Raw genomic sequence first — 16526 nt, forward strand, 5'->3', positions numbered from 1 at the left:
GTAACCATGTTCCCCAACACAGCACTCATCTGGGATCTCTCAGGCAGTTGAGCTGACAAAAATCCGTTCCGTACCGGACCAATCAGCGTGAGCTAAGGGCGGTATATGTGCGAAACCGGACGTGAAGCTATATAGACACGTCAATATGATTGGTTGTGTTTGCACGCCCACACGGTGATAGACAGACGGTCCCATCCAATCATCTACCAAGTATCTTGAAAAAAAGGAACAGCCCCGTCATCAAATTTGCTTCCGTGATCCCAGATCCCAATAAGCTGTGAAACAAATTTGTGTAGCAAGCTTCTTGGATCTGGCAGCGTCAGGTTAATCTGTAATACGGTGTCTGTGCAAATCAACAATTGTGCAAAATGCAGGACGAGGTGCGGGCTGTGGGGACAGTCACGATCACAACGGTTTGTCATCGGTTCATCGGTGCCTTCTACTCTTCTGACCACTGAAACACACAAGGACTGGACACAGTTCATCTGGTTCACAATGTCCTACGGCTATAAGGATGGGAGTGACAGGTCGGTCTACAGTGCGTCGGTAATACTACGTTTACAGCTACTTACAGGCCACCCAGGTCTGAAACCTGGGCCCGTCTGTCGTCGGCGTGCAGTATTGCGACCTCTAGTTCCGTCTCGTCTCTGATGATCCAGCTCTCGATCTCACTGTATCAAGGACAGGTCACAGTCGAGCTCCTCAGCTTGGCTCGATCTGCTGTGGAACCCATTCCTTACATTTACATCCGATTCGCAACCGTATCCCGTCTTCTCCTGTCACACCTCACTCTCTGCTGTCGTCCTTCCGTCCGTCTCTCTCATGCCCCCGGACAGCCCCCCCATGGGCAAGGCCAAGCCGGGTACACACCAGCCAGGGGCCGCAGTCGTGTCGCTTATAGTGTCGAAGGCCTGGCTCTCATGGCACTACCGCTGGCCCCCAGCTGGAGTGTCCCGGCCCCAGCCCATGGAGCTGCCCCATTCCTCCTTCTGCCAACACAGCCTTCTCCTTCCCCTCTCTCTCTCTCTCCCCCCTCAAACACTCTGCTCCTTCTCATATAGACCATATAATCCAGGAACGGGTCTCATGGTCGCAGTTTATGTATTTCCTGTAGGCGGACTCGACGTAGCTGCGGGGTTTAAACCCTCACCAGGCGTACCTCTACTATAGTGAACGGCATACTTTGCTTAGTATGAGGTATAAAATACAGCAGCCTTGTGTTCATAAAAAAGAAAGATTGGGTATTGGGTAAGACTGACGTTATGTATCTTTCAGGACCTTTCACTGCTTCGTCTCAACCATTACTCAATGGCTCTGGTCTCAGCCACCGCGGTGGATATTTTGACATTCAGTTTTTTTCTTTTTTTTTATGTTGCCACTACTGTTGGAGCAGCCATAAACTACACAGGTTCATCTCGATGTTCTGGGCATCTTTGTAATGTTAGTGTTAGTATAATGTTAGTGTTAGTAAAAAGCAGTAACGTTTGAGGCAGACTAACATCAGTCACTCTGCCGTTCACTATAGTAGATGTGCGCCTGGTGAGGGTTTAAACCCCGCAGCTACGTCGAGTCCGCCTACAGGAAATACGTAAGCTGCGACCATGAGACCCGTTCCTGGATTCGTCTATAGGGCTCCTGGTTGACCACACCCAACCCAGGTGCAGGTCCTTAAAGCTGCAGGTCCTTGATTAGTCAGTGGGTTAGTGGCAGTCAGTGGAAACATAAAGGTTATATAAAATATCATGCAACGCAAACACAAATAAGCAAAACAATAAAGTAAAATTACTCGACAATAATCTCACTATCACTGTATCACTGGAGTGCAGGGCATACTATCAACTTGAGGTGGTGTCAGTTAATGCCTTGGACTTCAAAACCAAACACATACTGTAGAGTAGACTCTGAGAATTACACAGCGTTGGTTTAACTCAAGGATTTTGCCATGCGATGTTCCAACATGTCAGACATGAATACCAGCCTTTTAGAGTCACTGGATCTGGACTCTATAGGGACTGTGGGACAGACAGTTTGTCCTGGGGTGAACTGCTAATGGTGACAACCTGCCACTCAGCCTTCTCTGATGCGAATAATGTGACAGTCACACACAGCTGAGGATCTAACATGGGGTGAGCGAGACAGAGAAATTTGAGAGCGATTGAATCACAGTACAAACTGGCATACTGTATGCTGTGGTATATTCTAATATAGGCATTGGTCACTGGACAGTGAGCTTCAGTCATCATGGTATACACTTGGGCTTAGTTGATCAGAGTCCCCCAGGCATCTACACAGGGCCCTCTCTATAGCCTACCTTTATAAAAATCGGCTCTTATCATCGTACATCATCCAATAAAAAAATGAATATACTTCCTCATAAATTAATTTGTCAACTTACGTTATTATATTTTAACCATGATACAATGTTATTTTTTTTAAAATGTATTTAATATTGATGTTGAAAAGCTGTATGAACTAGAACTCGACCGGCATTCGGCCGGTCTCGCTCTAGTGCCACACTGTAAAGTACTGCACCATACTGTACTGTGTGTGTGTGTGTGCGCGTGTGTGCACACACACACACACACACACACATGGTGTAATTTGCATCAGTGAAATGTTGTGCAATAACATATTTCATTCAAATGCAAACTGTACGGTAATCATTCCATTTGCATGGATGCAACATAGTGTGTTATGTCTGGGCAGGCATGCAATAGGTGTTGTGTTGTGCATGGAGAGATTTGTGCAAAACAGTGTGGTTTGGTAGGACTCGGAGAAGGCAAACAAAGGCGAACATATAAACGGTTGCGCACCCTTTCAATTAGGCCCCTTTTCCACCGGTTGGTTCCCAATGGGAACCGGTTCAGTTCTTTTTGGTTCTTAGTCCATGAGCCAGAGCTCCGAAATGTTAATTATGAATTGAGTGGGCAAAACTATACCTATATTAAATTGTTATCACCATGAAACTTCCCCAGTTGATTACTTACACGAAGTGACGAAGACAATGATTTATTATTGTATTACAGAGTGGTCAGAGTGTAGCAAGATAGCGTCTAATATACAAGCTCTACTATGACTAGTCAACATGTGATGATGAGCTTGTAGATCTGCTATTTCCACTGAATATTTGCCCCAGGCCCAGAATATGGATGCAAGGGCTCAAGACACAATGCATTGGGTAAGAAACAATTTACTGAATAGGAAGAATTAAATTAACCATAACGTCAGGACGACATTATAGCCAACAAAATTACCTTTGTATAGCTGAAGGTCTAAACTCAAAATAAAACATGGCACATTCAAGAGAATGATGTCATTTTATATATTTCTCACCCCGTAACCATAAAAGGTGCAGAACGTTTTTGATGTTTCCTCCCAGTCCCTGCCATTCCAGGCCCCAGACTAACTTGCATTCCTGTGGTGGAGCCCTTTCAACTTGCAAGTTGCAATGCCATCCTTTTTTGAACAATGTTCTGAATCTACTGAGATCATATACTGACTTCATTGCATGCATTTTGGATATAAGGAGAGAAAATATAAATAAGTAATTCAGATATATGCGTGTATAGCGTAATATTTATACTGTACTGAGAGCTCATCTGTTTGTTTAGCTTGAATTCGCTCTTCATCGGATAGACTTGTATGGGAGAGAGGCGGGACCTTACAGCCGGGAAGGGCGTTCTTTTTGCGGTCAACCCGAGTAGAGTCATTCCAAGGGGTGGGTCCTCCGGCGCAGAAAGGAAAGCCCACCTTTTTCATTGTTAGGGACACGGTGGAATGTGATGGTTTGATCCTACAGTAACAGCACAGGGAGGGGAATGTAGAGGAAAAGAACAACGAACGAAAGCAATTCGGAGACTTAAAAAAATACATCCCCTGTCTATCCCTCTGGTCTTGTCCTGCGAGAAGAATATGTGGAAGAACTTTTGCTCAACGTTTGCCCGCATGAACTCTCCGACACGAATCGTGTGAAGTTGTGGATTACCTGCCCCAGTCGCTTCGACTATTTCCCATCTGATCCACAAAGGGTAAGTTAAGACGTAATTGTGCCTGTAGACGTCGTGGTATTTGATATGATTTCAGTGCTAACGGTTTACGGTTCAGACAGCGGCTTCCTGAGTTCGACAGAGACTCGGGAGTCGGGACTGCAGAACTCTTCTGCGGCAAGTTTTTCACCCCTCCTCCCCTTGTGTTAAAAGGAAGCATAGGATAGGACGGACTGCGGCGAAAACCAGGTGGTGAAATGTAGCGGTTCCCACACCACTTACATCTTTTTTTTAACCAAATCGCAGCGATTAACATGCGTACAATTATGTGGCGAGCCAAAACATTATATTATATATAATATATTCTATCGCTAGCCATCACTGTATATATTTGACTGAGCATAAACAATTCTGAACCCCCGTATGTACGTCAGCATTCAGAGCTGGAGCATAGGCTACATTGGTATTTTAGGGATTCTATTTATTACTTTAAACATTTTTTTATCTTCTGTTCTCTCTCTTTTTTTATACTAACATACACAACAGTGAGCTAATTTAAATCTAGATGTTATAACAACCTAGTAAACCTACCACACGAGGCATTTTCTTTTCTTCTTTCTTCCCATTTCCCAGTACATTACAAGTGAACAGGAAAGGAATGTTTAGGTTACAGCTGTAACAATGTAGCAAGCTGCAAACTGCTCATCTCTTACATTTTAAACTGGCAATTTTTTGTGCTGTCCCACTTAGGCTACAGCTTTGGTTAAAAGAACTTAGTTGTCTCTCGAAGGTGCTTTTATTTATACTACTAATATCGCACTTTTCCGTACTTGTTGTGTGGTATTAGGACGACGATGGGACATTATGTCAGATTAATAACCCCTGACTGACAGCAGTGGGAACAGACTCACTTCAACTTGACCTCTGGCAACGATTATTTTGTGCTTATCTTTATCTGTATGGGTCTTTGATGCTTATTATTATTATTATTATTATTATTATTTGCATTTCACAATATGAAAATATTGACTGGGCTTCCTTGGTCCCTGATCTCTGTGTCATAGGTGATCTCGTACTGCACTGCACATGTAGAATGTTGAGTCTGAAAATGTGTGTTCCCTTACTAGAGCCAGAAACATTAGTGTAGTGTGTACATTTGTTCATATAATGTATCTAGTGTGTTTAAGACTGTACTGTGCATGTCTCCTCTGTGTGGTGGGGCGTTTGCAACTTTGCATGCATGTGTGCCATGCATAGTGTGTGCATGTCTATGTCAGCAGCAGGAACGGTAGTGTTTGGTGGTGGAATTACTAATCTCCCAGGTGGGGCTCATAAAAAGCAAAGGCGGGAGGGATATGGAGAGAGGGGACCTGCCTTGACCTGTTTCAGACATGAAGGAGGCAACATCACTGATGGCTTTCCAGTAAGGCGCTGCCTCCTTGCCAGCTGCACTTTACCAGCTTTTAGCTTCTGTACCAGCTCTGGTATTCTGCTACCGCGGGCCAGCCCCTCAATGTGATGGAGGTAAAGGTACAAGTATCTGCAAGTCAGCTTGGCACGGAGTTCGATGGGCACAGACTTCTTTTAAAAGGTTGTTCTCCGATATATAGAGGATTCATATAAATTATAATGCGTGAACAGGTAACATTTTCCATGACTCTGCGGTTCAGTGATCTGTAGTGTAGGGGCAATACGATAAAAATCGCCAAGTGCAGGAATGTGAAGTGTTTCCCATTTAGGCCTGACATCGAATTAAAAAAATGTCTTCTAAATCATGATAGTTTTCTGAAATACCTATGTTTCTATATCAGTGGTGCTCAATATTTCATGTCAAGGACCCCAAAAATGATGTAATTGGCCACAGAGCCACATCTGAAAATGTGTTGTTCCAGGAACCCCTCAGAAGCAAAGTTTTGAGTTAAAAACGTTCGCTCTGAAAGAATATATATTCAAAGATTTTTCAAAAACAGCAGACCTACAAGCTTGTAGTGCGGCACTCTGTGCAAAATGCTTAAAACACCAAAAGGGGTTCCCGCCTTGAATGGGTTAAGTGTTCTTTGTTAAGACAGATTGCATGTGATGACGGCTGAATGTTTTAGTCCTGTTCTATAGTTGTAGAGCTGGAGTAACTGTTACTCTTTGATCTGTGCACATTTGAACAAGCTTGCTCAGTCCAGACAGTCCATACTATTGACACAGAACACGGCTAAATCCTAAGTTGTAATTTAACTCTTGAGTGTACAAATGGACCCATGATACTGAGGACTTTACTGTGAAGGAGTGTCACCACACTAGAGGACTTTGTCTACTCACTCACTCAGGTGACTTTATGACAAAAGAGTGAAAGTAAAGCAAAGATCATAGATTTTATAATGCATTGCGACCTGTCTTATAACGGTCACCTGCTGTTTCAAAGTAAAGCCTAATTTATGACCGTGTGGTCTGCGATGTGACGCGTTGCGATGCAAGCTGAGCTTGAAGATCGGTTATTTTAGGCAAGCGTTGTGCGTTTGGAGCATAAATTAAACCTAATAATTCTCTGCCCTCTTCTCTTTTATGACCTCGGGCCATACCATGCACGATTGGTTTTCCACTCCATGGAACGTTGTAACCGCCCAATGAAACCGCCTGTGCTGCTTTGGGCGAAACCAAAAACTCATCATTATGGGTGTCCAATAAGGGTAATTATCAGACTAAGCGTTGGACCTGGGGATTACGGTGTGGTTAATGACTGCTCTGGGGATTAAATTGAAATATTGAGGTTTTCTGCCTGGGAGAATCAGACCACTGGGCACTTCAGACCGAGCCCAGTGATGCTGGTATTACTGCCACTCTTGCACATCACGGTTTACAGAATAACGCTATTTTATTGTAGGATTAGGATAACACAAGTGTGGAATTACATTGGTATTTATAAATGCTTATAACTCGTTGATACTTTGCTGTTTCCAAAGTGGATAGAGGCACAATCCCAGGAACATCTGAGCTGCTTGTCTGTGATCATTTGGAAATACAAACAGGGGGTGGGAATTACATTTCAGAGTAGCTTGGTTGCACTGTAAAGTTATTATCTACACCAGGGTGAAATCTGAATGTATAAATATGAGTAATTATCCGAGCCAGTACTTTTAACACTTTTCATGAATAGAGACTGACTGACTGACTGACTACTAGTAGTACTTAACCACTTTGTCATAGGCAAACATTTTCCAAAGTAATTTTTTCTCTCTCGAAGATAACAAATCTACAAGCTTGTGTCGCATTGTGAGCTATGTTTTGCTATTTTTGAATCATACACCATCATAAGATGAAGTATAAATGGTGGGCTTTAAGTGGTCACATCAGGCTCAGTGTCCTTCTTGGAAAAGTTAGGATTAAGTGTATGCTCTGTGTTCCTCTAGGAACACTTAGGATAAAGTATGTCACTAAGTGCACAAGCAGAAGTGACGTACAGTATAACCTGTCCTATATATCGTATTATTCTGTAAACAGATAGCCAAGATAGAATTAGGCCTGGCTTGTGCAGATGTGTGATATTTAGCTATTCATATAGTGCTAGACTTTCACTTTTAGCTCCAGGCAAGGAATAGATGACTGATAGATTCACACAGGACACAGGATGATCATGATGTTTGCATTCAAGCATTCAAGAAGGGTCTTCCTTGAAATAGCACAGACGAATCATGATCTCTTACAGAGGCTTTGTATAAAAGCCCACACACAAGGTGTGTGTGTTGTCAATCATAATGTAATAATGGGGTTCAGTATCCAGTCCACTATCCGGGACAGAGACTGCTGTTGACAATAAGCAGGCCAGTTTTTGTTTACTGCAGAGCGACCCTGGGAATGTTTTTTCTATTCTCCCCATTTCTTCTCCCATGGCTATCCTGTACAATTCCTTATTGTCTCCACTCTCCACCAGGCCGAAGCCATGGAGAGAGTATGTTTTGCACTCCGTCCGTCCATGTGTCTGTGTCCATCCGTGTACAACTAATCTCCGGCACTGTTGGCCCGGTCGATGTCAAACTTTGCACACACACTCCCTGGATGCCAGCGACGATCCTCTGCCTAACCCACCTCCCGCCACTATTTTTCCAACAACCACAGATTACTAGTGAACTTGAGCCACGACAGACACCACCGAGCGTACTAAGGCGCGTGAGTTGCCATGTCGAACGTTGTGAAGTTTGCTAGAGCCCCGTTCGAGTTGCCACCCAATATGGACAGAATAGTAAATCCTCCTAAAGCTATTGGTGTAGATTTCCATCCTACACAAACAATAAATTCCCATTGACAATCAATGGAGAATTTTATGGCATAGTGTCTGAACAAATCGGCTTACTGTCTATTTTTGTCCTACACAAACATTAAATTCCCATTGACAATGAGAATCTTACGTCATAGTGTCTGAGCAAATAGGTACGGTGTCTATTTTACGTCATGATGATATACGATGATAAGAGCGACCCTCACGTGATTTTTGAGGGGGGCTAGCCCCCTCATATATACATTATTATTATTATTATTATTATTATTTTTTTTTTTTGCGGCTTACGCCTTTTATTGATTTTTTAAGGGACAGACAGTAGGCTGACAGGAAACGGGAGAGAGATGGGGGATGACATGCAGTAAAGGCCGTGTCGGGTTCGGGAGTCGAACCCGCGGCACACTGCGACTGGATTACCAGTCCGGTGCCCAGACCGTTACGCCACGGCCTGGGCCCATATATACATTATTATTTATTTATTTTTTAGATATTTTTTTGCGGCTTACGCCTTTATTGATTTTTTAAGGGATAGAAAGTAGGCTGACAGGAAACGGGAGAGAGATGGGGGGATGACATGCGGTAAAGGCCGTGTCGGGTCCGGGAGTCGAACCCGCGGCACACTGCGACTGGATCACCAGTCCGGTGCCCAAGACCGTTACGCTACGGCCTGGGCCCATATATACAGGTTTAATGTTTGTTTTTAGTTCAATGTTTGTCATATGTAAACGAGCAAATCGGCTAACCAATCACATGTTGGTGGGAGCGCTTGGCCAATAAGGGACCACCTTATGTACCTTATGTAGCAATGTCAAATGTCTGCTAACATAAATTGATGTTAATTTGCCTAGAGATAGCATGTCTTGCTATTCCTGTGTCTCAGCCCCTATGTCCGGACAGTGGCGTCATTTCTGCGAAAGCTAATGCGTCGTGGGTGTGCACACGGAACACAAGGTTGTGTATGGCTAGGTTGTTTACGACAGTGGACCTGGGTGCCGCAAGTGCATCGCTGCATGGCAGCAGTGTTATAGCACTGTTTATCACTTCAAATGGCCATAGTTTGGTGACCATTGACTAGGTTTGAAGGCCACGTATCTGTAGAACCGAGTCAAACTAAATTTAATCCCCAGTTCAACTATGATTCATTTGAGTGTTCATGGCCTGTTTTGATTGATTGAATAGTTTATTAGACAGGATGTAAACAGCAACAGAGTACATTCAAAGTGAACACTCAGTCCAAAAGGTATAGCACCAAAAAATATTTGTGGTGTATAAGGAGGGAAAACAGGAAGGGGGGTGATCAATCATTTCCTCTCCCTTGGTCCTGCTGAGAGGTGGATTTTCAGGCCTGTTTTAAAAGATGCAAGTGCTCTGCATTTTTTGAGGAAGGGGGTCAGGGCATGGGTGCTCCTTAAACTTTGGTGGCCACTCCTATTTTTTCTTCTTGTCCTCCTTAATTTTGAAATTTGTAGCACCAGTGCTACCAAATAAAAAAGTAAATTTTGAGCACTGTGAACGCCTTCAATGTTAGAAATGTTAAATAACATTACATAAGGCATACTGTTTCAAATTTTAAAATAAAATGAATAAGCCAGCCAGCAATATAGCCTACTAATGCCTTAAAAGTGAACATACACAAGTTTGGCACACCAAACATCAAACAAGGAAGCATAAAGAAATTATAAGAAAGGCCAATGCTGTCTTACTTTAAAATTAACTTGTACGGTCAGGACATGATGAAAAGATGATTGAATCCATCAGTGGATAGCAACAAGGCCTCAAAGAAGTTCATCAGCCGTTTTTACGACTATTAACATTAAATCTAAATGACATAGTCTGTCATTGCCCATGCAGGTGGTACATATTTACTCTCTTTAAAATGGAGAAGAATATCTTGTTTGAGGCAATGCAACGGGCATGGTGCTCAGTTTTTTGAGAGCCAACATTATATTCTTCTCCTCATTGTCTTTCATGTAAAGCTCAAGGAAAGCTTTTCCTGTTTAAAAAAGTATGTAGGGAGGGTTGCTTCCTTTTCAATTTACTATCTACTACTGTACAAGTTAAGCACACAACAACAACTCTCAGTCCCTTCCACTCTTGAAATTACACGCCATGCATCTTGCTCATTAACAATGCATTGCACCCACTGACTAATACTTTGTGAAAACTATCATTTTGTTCAAATTTGCATTTGTAGTTATTTTACTGTAATTTAGTATGAAACGTATGAAACGCTGTTTCATACGTGAACGCGTGCAATGATAGTCAATGGACAGCGTGTTCACGATTTGGCCCAATCCATCCCAGAATGCACTCCTTCCTACCCGGAAGGAGGAGTGAAATCGCCTCATGCGCTTTTGAGCAACTTAATGCAAGTGGATGGGAGGAGAAATCCGGTGCCGCCTCTATACTCTAAGGTTCATCTCCTTCAGCTTGGCTGTGACAGTTTGTCGCCAGGTTGTTGTTTTTTTGTTCTTCCTTTTCCCTAAAGGGGTCCTTTCTGAAGCGACATCTCTTTTATCACTTCTTTGAATTTGTTGTATACTTGTATTATTCGGGGGTTAATCTTCTATACACAGGAGCTGCGGGTTTAAGCTGCCATCTTACTCAGCTGCCTACCGGAAGTCTCCTGATTTTGGTTCTTAAAGTGTACTGTTTAGACTTCCAAATAGATTGGAGCCTAACAAAAACACTGTGAGCCTTCCCTATAGCCTTGCTCTGATGTCCTTTTGCGTTTCATTCTCTTTGCTGATCAGACTTCCCAGGTATGTGAACTCTTCTACACATTCAAGAGTGTGTCCGTTCACAGTGATTGGTGCACATGGATGCACATCACTTGTGTTTTGGATGGATTGATGTTCAGGCCTGTTTGTTCAGCAAACGTGTTAAGTCTGTCAGTTTTCTCCCGCAGATGAGTGTATTTTGAGGAGAGCACTGCAAGGTCATCAGTGAAGTCAAAATGTAAGATTTATATAATTTGTAGACTGAAACAAAGCGTGTGAACGTTAGAGGCTTTTTGAGTTTCAGCAACTGATTATTGATGTTTTGACTTTTTTGTTTTTTAATCAGTTTGACGTTTTTATTGAAGAACAGTCAAGTTAGCAAGCAAATAAAAATAAACACCAATAACATACATGATCTTCACTTCATTTTATTTAATCACTTGGGGGAGGGGTGATAGCAACAGGCTCACAATGCTTTCCAATGCAATGCTTTGCAAGCTTGTAGATCTATTTTTTATACAATTTTCTTTCATTTATTTTTTGAGGGGCTAAGCCCAGATTAGTCTGTTTGTGTGAACACAAACACGATGATTTGGTTGAGCAAAGTAAATATTTAGGATAAAAAGTGAAGAAAAGTGAAGACGCCAAAAGTGATTGGCCGGAATGACATTTGTGATGATTTGATTAGCTGAGCACGGAATGTGATGTATGTATGATGATAAGAGCGCCCTTCACAAGGTTGAAAATCATTAAAAATCAGGACACAACTGAACCACTTTGATGACATCGATGTCGTCAAAGTGGTTCAGTAATGGCCATTGGCCAGTAATATTGTGTATTGGTCTGGCAGTATAGTGTGCGTGCCTGCGTGTTTCTGCCAGTGACTTATGGCAGTGTATCGCTCCCAGCTATATGTTCATCTGTTGTCGCATACTTGAAAGGGAGAATGCCAGTCAGTCATCAGGTAGCCTGCATTGCAACTCAGCCTTGAGAGTGTTCACACTCCTGTTCAGTCCCTCATTAATACACACACACACACACACACACCCTCACACACACACACACACACACACACACACACACACACACACACACACACACACACACACACACACACACACACACAGCTTGTTTGCAGTCCATTACAAAAGATGTCTAGCTCTTCAAGACTGCTACGTTTAGGTGAGAACAGAATCCGTTGACCAAACATTTCTCTGTGTGAGCAGTCAGTGCAGCAACCCTCATGCTGTGAAGCTGCCCCAAAGTGGGAGAGATTGGTGCAGGCAGTAAGGAGCTACGGCAGTCACAGTGACAGACAGACACACAGACACACACACAGACATTGACTGAATTATAGTATGATTATCTAGAGTGCGGATGAGGAGCGACAGCCCCGCCCCCGCTATTCACTTCAATGGAAGTTGCTCAGTGGCATTGAAGGACCCAGAAGAACGACCAAGTCTTCCGGGTAGTACCCCTCGAGCGTTGATATGATTGTTTGGCTCCTCTCATAGTGCCCCTTGTGCTGTTCTTGTGGTACCTCTACGTCACGTGAGGCCTCAGTACTTTGCCCTGATTCGCAGGAGCGAGGGGGCTCCCCGCCACGGAGGCCTGACTACCACTGAGCTCTGTTGGCATGTACTGTTGATGCGACAGTAGTTGGGTTTTTGATAATATTATGTCAGTGGGGGATTATACTGGATTTGGTGAATTAGAATGTTATAAATTACATGGTCTTCAAATTCAAATGATTGACCATGAAATAATGCCAACATATTAAATTATTCCCATGACCTGACCACCAGAGTCATTAAATGTGGAAATTGTATGCAATGCATAAATGAAATCATTGAAGCCTTTAGCTTCAATCAAATCTCTACTCTTTCCATGCCCCTCAGGCCCTCAAAGTGACACATTGCTTGTGCCTCAAACTCTTTTATGTTCAACAAGCTTTTGCTATCCAGTCATGTTAGCAAGCTTGGCAGACTCACATTGTCTTTCCTTATAATTATGCAGAAAACCCCATGGCTCAATTGAAGGCTATATTTGAGCAGCATTCACAATTATGCTTGTAAATCTGCCACTGCCCTTGAGGGTGACAATCCATCGGCTAGCAAGCCAAGAGGATAACATGATATTTTGTTATGCTTTGAGCTAGCAGCTGCTAATGCAGACGTGGTAAGAAACATACAGTAGCCTATGTAAATTGAGATGTTAAGAACAACCCCAGTCCCATGCTGTGTCTTACACTGCATGCTGGTCTCCACTCTATCCACTTTCTAAACTGGTTTGGAATTTGGATCTATGTATACAAGAGCGGTTGTACTGATCTGGATCTGGAGGAGGAACATGATTCGAGACATCTTTTATGGTGAGTTATAAAATGGGCCATAGACGCACTGTGAAGTGTGCTGACTGTAAACAGATGTCTTCAGTTCTCCCCCATCAGTATTCCTCAGGAATTATCCACAGGTTGTAATGTTGACTCTTACCAGACTTCTACACTGCCTCATCGTCCCATATTTCAGGAATTCTTATTTATGTGTAGCGGCAGCCATAGCTCCCCTGTAGCTCTGCCTGCAACTAGGGGGGGGGGAAGAGAGAAGAGAAGAGAGAGAGAGAGAGAGAGAGAGAGAGAGAGAGAGAGATCATCTGGTCTTCATTTGGGCTCTCCAAATGGTCTACCATTTCCTTATCACAAGGACACAGACGTACAGTCAGTCAATGTTGTGTCCGTTTATGCCACACCAGAATGTAATTAAGTTTTGCGGTTTCTGTTGCTTGATGAGTCACATAGTGTGATAGTTTTCCACCAGCACTGCCTCTGGTGGCGGCCTCTGCAGTCTGAGTCCAGGCCAAAGCATCTTTAATTTGTATTATTTATATATATATTCCTTTTGCTATCTATTTTGTTTTTCTTTTTTATTTAGGAATAATTTGAGTCAGCTAAATGCCTCTCTCTCCCTCTCCTTTCCTACGTAGTGTCAATCTAGCCTAATTATGGTACTATAAAACCCAAAATACTACTACTGCTTGTCTGCTACTGTAAGTCCTCTAATGTTTAATCAAAGGCCTGACCAGACCGCATTATGTCTGGAGTTTGGACTGCATTGGCTACGGCATTGGTTCATCGTGCTACTACTGTGTGTTATTTATATGTTTTCAAGTCGACCTGAAAGCATTATTTTCCTCTTGTATTTATATATATTTTTTCTAAATGGCTGCTGTTATGGGGGAGTTTGGTTTCTGCTGGACATTAGAACTCCTCAACAAGTTGTATTACAGAAGGTCCCCCAGTGCCTGTTTTGTTCCCTATAATGTCCCAAAATGGGTACTTCAACAATCCTGAAAGAGAACGATTGGAGGGGGGGGGGGGGGGGGGGGGAGCAGACTTCAAGAGTAGGAGGAACAGCAAACCGGGGAGAGGGAGGGACTGAGAAGTTTTAACAGGGGAAGAGTTAAAGTTAAAAGACATTTCTTGTAAATTCCTCAGACACATTTTTTGTGTGTTGTTGAATCTTCTTAACTGGCCAATATTTCCAGTGCAGCCTCACTCCTTGTGATTGTTATCAGTTCTCTCTCTCTGTCTGTCTGTCTCTCTTCTGGCTGTTCTCACTAGAGTAGAGCCCCCCCCCCCTCCTCTCATTCTCCTCCCCTGGTTTGGTCCAGGGGTATTTTTGGAAGTTAATGAAAAGAGAAATCTGAACTGCTTACCCTTAAAAGGCATGTCTGGGTCAGCTGGGTGGAAACTTGCGTTATTAATGTCCATAACATTTTCTGTGTGAGCTTACACAAGTGTGTATGGGTGTTTTGTGTAGTATGTGTGTTTGTTTGAATGCATCACAGGCGTTCACACGCTGGGCACAGTGTAGGAACACAGGAATGCATTGGTGGTTTGGGGGTGCTGGGTGTGAGGGAGGGGTTGGCTAGCTAGTCTACGTCTTTCAGAGGGGGGGAAACAGGGGCATATTTGGCATATTTCAGGAGCCATTCCAGTCTGGTTCAACGTGCATTCTTCTCCTTCCGAGAGGTCTGGCTGGCTGAATAGCCAGTCAGTCAGTCAGGAAAGGAAGGTGGACACAACTCTGTGAGGAACATCACGCTCTACTTCCCTGCAGGGCCACAGGTCCACAACAGTCCGGTCTCATGACACTGTTGCTGGGAGACAGCCAAGAAAGACGACGAGTCATTCTTCACTATTTATTTGGAATCTGTCAGCCAAAAGAGACACTAACCAGGAGCACCACAAGATGGGGAAAATACAAACCCACTTGCCACCTACCCACGCAGACACAGATGTAAAACTCCTGTGTATCAGCACAGTAATATCCATAAAAGGCTGCATTTGGAACCACTGTCCCTTACTCAGTGGTATAGGTTTGTGTGTTTTGGGTCCCATCACTAGAATTTAATGAATGTTTATGTGTGAGAGCACAGTAATACGTCTCTTTCAACTCCCCTTCCATGGCTTCGTAGTTAAACAAATGCTCCCAAACCTCTCGTTCTCTCTGCTAGGATTTGTGTTGTTTTGGTCTGTTATTTTCAGCTGGTAGCCTTGACATCTGGCTGAGTGGACACAGTGGTTCTGTGTGGTGGTAGCAGTCGAGTGTCCAGTGGAGGTCTGGTTATCCTGAGGTCATGGTTTGGTTCTGAGGGAATCCAGATGTGTCCTAACACCGTAGGCTTGCTATTTAGATACAGTAGATACCGTTGCTTGGTATTCTTATAATGTAATTTGTGGCCAAAAGTGGTCAGAAGATCACCGGGGGGCAGCAGGAGTAGGATGGGTGGGTGGTATCATATACGGTAAAGATTTACCACCGTGCACAAGGTTGGAGGAATTACTGTAATCCTGAAAGCATTGCCTGTTGTTTTGGTTTTGAGACAGAGTTGGACCTGTTGCTTTTGGAGATGGGAAGATGTATTAGAGATTATTTGCTACATAGAGTCTAACAAGTATTAAGTTACAGCACAGAGCTGTAAAATCCTGTACTGTATTTGGGAGTATTGTGGATTTTACCCAGAAGTTATATTATGCATCCCATGTCTTCAATGTATTATAATCTCTGGAATCCTGCCTCAAAGCAGACTAGATGTAGAAAACTGTTGTTCCCTGATGTCATCGATAGGGACACATGTATCAGTAAGCAGGAACTGGGGATGGCAATGGAGGACCGGAAAGTCTGGCGTGGCATTGTGAAATCCATGATCTCGACCACGGTCGAGAAATGATGATGATGATAATCTGCGTATAACACTGTATTATCATCGTTATAAGAATTCATGAATACAACAATAATCATAGCATTTTATAATTGCTGGACACAGACCAGTTTTGGCAGAGTCTGTTATAATTCTCAAATTATAACAATGTTATAAATGTATATATAAATCGTTTTAATGCATTAATACAGTGTGACTATAAGCCACTATGGACGTACTCAATACTTTAAGTAAAGTAATTGACCTATAGCTAAGTCCAGCCCCAAACTGCTATGGTCCAATCACAGCTAAGCATAACATGGGTTAGACAAACATCTCCACCAATAGTTT

The 16526-nt window shown here is 43.1% G+C and overlaps 1 protein-coding gene across 1 annotated transcript in view; it reads left to right on the forward strand.

Moving 5' to 3' along the window:
- Positions 1–3778: 3778 nt before the first annotated feature.
- The window catches only part of luzp1 (leucine zipper protein 1), an 85644-nt gene continuing 72896 nt past the window's right edge, over positions 3779–16526 (forward strand). Inside the window, exon 1 of the mRNA XM_083791355.1 lies at positions 3779–4028. The gene's annotated coding sequence lies outside the window, so the exon portion shown is untranslated. The remainder of the gene's footprint in view (positions 4029–16526) is intronic.

Source organism: Protomyctophum parallelum (genome assembly GCF_964188405.1).
Source record: "Protomyctophum parallelum genome assembly, chromosome: 20".
NCBI lineage: Eukaryota > Metazoa > Chordata > Actinopteri > Myctophiformes > Myctophidae > Protomyctophum > Protomyctophum parallelum.